Raw genomic sequence first — 4,418 nt, forward strand, 5'->3', positions numbered from 1 at the left:
TGACTTTCCATGGGTTTCTTAGAGAGCAGGTGGTTCTCGGTTCCCCACATTTTCTACCCCTTCTGTTCTGAGACGTGACTTTTCGTCATCCCTCCTTTAAATAAGATCCCTCACTTATAGCTCGACGGGCCCGCACATGGACGGGGCATTCAAATTCTTTTTATAGCGGGATCGTAACATCCTCTTAGTTTTGTCGAAATTGGACAAACACGTGTTCCTCAACCCTAGGTAGGGCGTGACTAGGACATACCTAGCCACTCGAGCCAGACTATTGTCTACCTGAATAGCTTTTCGTTTGCCATTAACTGATCACCAATGTTGCTTAACAGTCACTCAAATACAGGGTTAGAGGAGCACCATCCTTTCTTATCTTGTGACCTTGAATTGGTTAGGTGATCAATCTTTGGATTCAGGGTTCAGTAGCACCTCGAGCCGAATCTATATCGGTCGTTATGGGTAATCGTTTGCAGCCTTAGGGCTTTTGGTACTTGGAACAATTTATCCTAGTCCCCTCCAGGCCAAGTAGTATTGCACCCTTTGCAGCCGCTCCAAATTACGCTTATCAGATCCCAGTATCGTGCTAGGATAGGAAGATCGCCTCTTCCTGTGCATTGTTGGTTCTTGATTGTTCTGGAGTGCGAACAACTTTGTGGGTGATGGCTAACTTCTGAAACATGCCTTCAATCAAGACCAACCTATCTTGAAGTAGCGGTTTCCTCAAATGTGGGTTGCCGAGATTCCCAGCGGGTGGTCTCGATCGCTGCTATATGCAATTTCTGGGTCCTGTGTTTTTGCTGACCTGACCTCTTTTCAGCGAGTGGGTATGTGAAACATGCATGCACTTTTTTCCTAAATCTGACTGTATCAATAAGTTCAGTCCCATAAATAAATAGAGTTTCCGACCTTTGGGAGGAATTCCCCTTAATAGTTAATAGCTAGTTGGCTAGTTGGAATGGCAGTACGTAACATTCAGTGATGAGTAGTTCATAATGCTGGTCTTATTCCACCTGCATGTCGGTAAAGAAAGTAATATATTCTCAAACCTAGTGGAGGAATTCTATAAATAGCAAGGCAGTATTGACTATCTTCCAGTAAAGGGTTTGGAAGAAAGCACATCAACTAAGAGAATCGATCAATTCCTTTGTGTTTATTTGCCTAACCACCCGTAAATGACATTGCACAAAGATATCGGCCTATACTGTGAGATTTCTTGGGGGTTCTACTATCAGCAAGTGCACTATTATTTACTTCACCGCGTACTTAGAGAATTGTTGGTAGCAAAGAATAGCACCTGATAGAAAGGATGCTAACCAAGCCTCTTCTGTTTAAGCAAGGCTAAGCCAGAATAAGGGGTATAGTAGGCTGGTGACCCTGACGATAGCACTAAGACTGCCTCGGGAATCTCCTCAATCGTTGAAGAGTGCCTCGAGAATTGAATAAAAGCACTGATATCCATATAATCCTACAATTATGCTCTATTCTCTTGAAGAGAAGACACTTGAACTTGGTCATGTGCTATTGATCCTTTTGCACCTAAATTCACATTGGCTCTTTTTGGCATACAACTTTTGTTTTTCTGTGAAAGTCCTCCTTCTGTGACGATTTGTAGAGTTCCAATTATAATATATTTAAGGCACGCTATTTCTTCAGGATTAGCTCTGCAAAGTTCAGGTTTAGTCAGAAATAATGAATATCTTTATTTCTTGAACAAAGATATGATTATTTTGCTGTATAATTATTTACCTTAATATGACTTTATTGATGTAAAGGCCACTTCATTTGATTATTGAACAAAGTAGTTTCGTTAGAAGCAAACTACTTCTGTGACGATAGTAATAGATTTGGATTGCTATCGATTAATACCTCCTTTCTGATCACTCTCCCGCCGGAGATTCAAGACCCCCAGGCTCTATCTCATTTAGCAGGGCTAAACTTCTATCTGAGTCTTTACGAGCAGGATCCGGGATGGGTTACGTTCATTCAAAACGAACTTAATCACAATACCCCCCTGGAAGACATACCTGGGCGGCTTAAGCTCTTCCTAATGGAAGAAAAGCTCTCTTCTATGCGACAAGATGTCATTCAGGAATTTGTGGCGCTTTATCAAAGAGTAGGGCCTTATCTACCGATCGAGCCCTACTTGGTCGATGAAGCGCTTCGTTCCTATCTGGACCATATTCACGCAACTGATTCTTTCACTATTCTCCAAGCGTCTTATCAAGATCTGCGGGAGAATGAGGGAGGATCCGTTTTCTTTCGAAATGTTGTTTCCCACAAACGGGATCTCCTTAAGGCGGAAAGCTCCGCAAGGAGGTGCCTGGAAGTGGAACAGAGGATCCGGTGGGAAGAAATCCCCAAGAGCAAGGCAAGTCTCGAAAGAGCTGAGCACGAGCATGCTCTCGACTTGTTTAAGTCAGAGGATCTTAGAAGGGAATTAGAAAAAAAAAGAGCGGGGTAGCTCAGTAATTCTGATTCTTTTCTCTTCCAGCCCCCGGCCCCTCTTTGATAAGGAAAGTTTTCATTTCTAAAATTAATAATGACAAATATGGTTCGATGGCTCTTCTCTACTAACCACAAGGATATTGGGACTCTCTATTTCATCTTCGGTGCCATTGCAGGAGTGATGGGCACATGCTTCTCCGTACTAATTCGTATGGAATTAGTCCGACCCGGCGATCAAATTCTTGGTGGGAATCATCAACTTTATAATGTTTTAATAACGGCTCACGCTTTTTAATGATCTTTTTTATGGTTATGCCGGCGATGATAGGTGGATTTGGTAATTGGTTTGTTCCGATTCTGATAGGTGCACCTGACATGGCATTTCCACGATTAAATAATATATCATTCTAGTTGTTGCCACCAAGTCTCTTGCTCCTATTAAGCTCAGCCTTAGTAGAAGTGGGCAGCGGCACTAGGTGGACAGTCTATCCGCCCTTAAGTGGTATTACCAGCCATTCTGGAGGAGCAGTTGATTTAGCACTTTTTAGTCTTCATCTATCAGGTATTTCATCAATTTTAGGTTCTATCAATTTTATAACAACTATCTTCAACATGCGTGGACCTGGAATGACTATGCATAGATTACCACTTTTTGTGTGGTCCGTTCTAGTGACAACATTCCTACTTTTATTATCACTTCCGGTACTGGCGGGGGCAATTACAATGTTATTAACCGATCGAAACTTTAATACAACCTTTTTTGATCCTGCAGGAGGGGGAGACCCAATATTATACCAGCATCTCTTTTGGTTCTTCGGTCATCCAGAGGTGTATATTCTCATTCTGCCTGGATTTGGTATTATTAGTCATATCGTATCGACCTTTTCAAGAAAACCGGTCTTCGAGTATCTAGGCATGGTTTATGCCATGATAAGTATAGGTGTTCTTGGATTTCTAGTTTGGGCTCATCATATGTTTACTGTGGGCTTAGACGTTGATATGCGTGCCTACTTCACTGCAGCTACCATGATCATAGCTGTGCCCACAGGAATCAAAATCTTTAGTTGGATCGCTACTATGTGGGGAGGTTCGATACAATACAAAACACCCATGTTATTTGTTGTAGGGTTCATCTTTTTGTTCACCATAGGAGGGATCACTAGAATAGTTCTAGCAAACTCTAGGCTAGACATTGCTCTACATGATACTTATTATGTGGTTGCACATTTCCATTATGTACTTTCTATGGGAGCCGTTTTTGCTTTATTTGCTGGAATTTACTATTGGGTGGGTAAAATCTTTGGTCGGACATATCTTGAAACTTTAGGCCAAATCCATCTTTGGATCACTTTTTTCGGGGTTAATCTGACCTTCTTTCCCATGCATTTCTTAGGGCTTTTGGGTATGCCACATCGCATTCCAGATTATCCAGATGCTTACGCCGGATGGAATGCTCTGAGAAGTTTCGGTTCTTATATATCCGTAGTTGGGATTCGTCGTTTCTTCGTAGTTGTCGCAATCACTTCAAGCAGTGGAAAGAACCAAAAATGTGCGGAAAGTCCTTGGGCTGTTGAACAGAATCCAACCACACTAGAATGGTTGGTACAAAGCCCTCCGGCCAGAATCTGGAGAAGAACAAAAAAAGAATGGCTCCGCTTACTCACAACTCAGAGGGGATGCCGCTTACTACTCAAATCGTTTCTTGTTTGGATTGTGAAGGCCGTAGCAAATACCTTCATTCCAGGTGGGGCCTTTGCACTAGGATTAGTTATTATTACCTTACTTTTTTCCTATTCGACGGCTACAGCAGTGGATCCCTCGGATTGGATGACTGGCGATCCAGACGAAAGAATTCTCCGTGCCATGGAGAAATCTATCAATAAGATAAGGGGCGAAGTGGATACACTGGCTTCCCAGGTAGTGGAGAAGGCCCAAGTTTTCCATCTGCAGCTTCCGGGGTCCACTGAGGACCAAAC

The 4,418-nt window shown here is 42.6% G+C and overlaps 1 pseudogene; it reads left to right on the top strand.

The window, feature by feature from the left end:
• Positions 1-2,044: 2,044 nt before the first annotated feature.
• Positions 2,045-3,901, top strand: LOC119360885 (annotated as a pseudogene).
• The last annotated feature ends 517 nt before the right edge of the window (positions 3,902-4,418 follow it).

This window comes from Triticum dicoccoides, chromosome 2B (genome assembly GCF_002162155.2).
Source record: "Triticum dicoccoides isolate Atlit2015 ecotype Zavitan chromosome 2B, WEW_v2.0, whole genome shotgun sequence".
NCBI classification, from domain to species: domain Eukaryota; kingdom Viridiplantae; phylum Streptophyta; class Magnoliopsida; order Poales; family Poaceae; genus Triticum; species Triticum dicoccoides.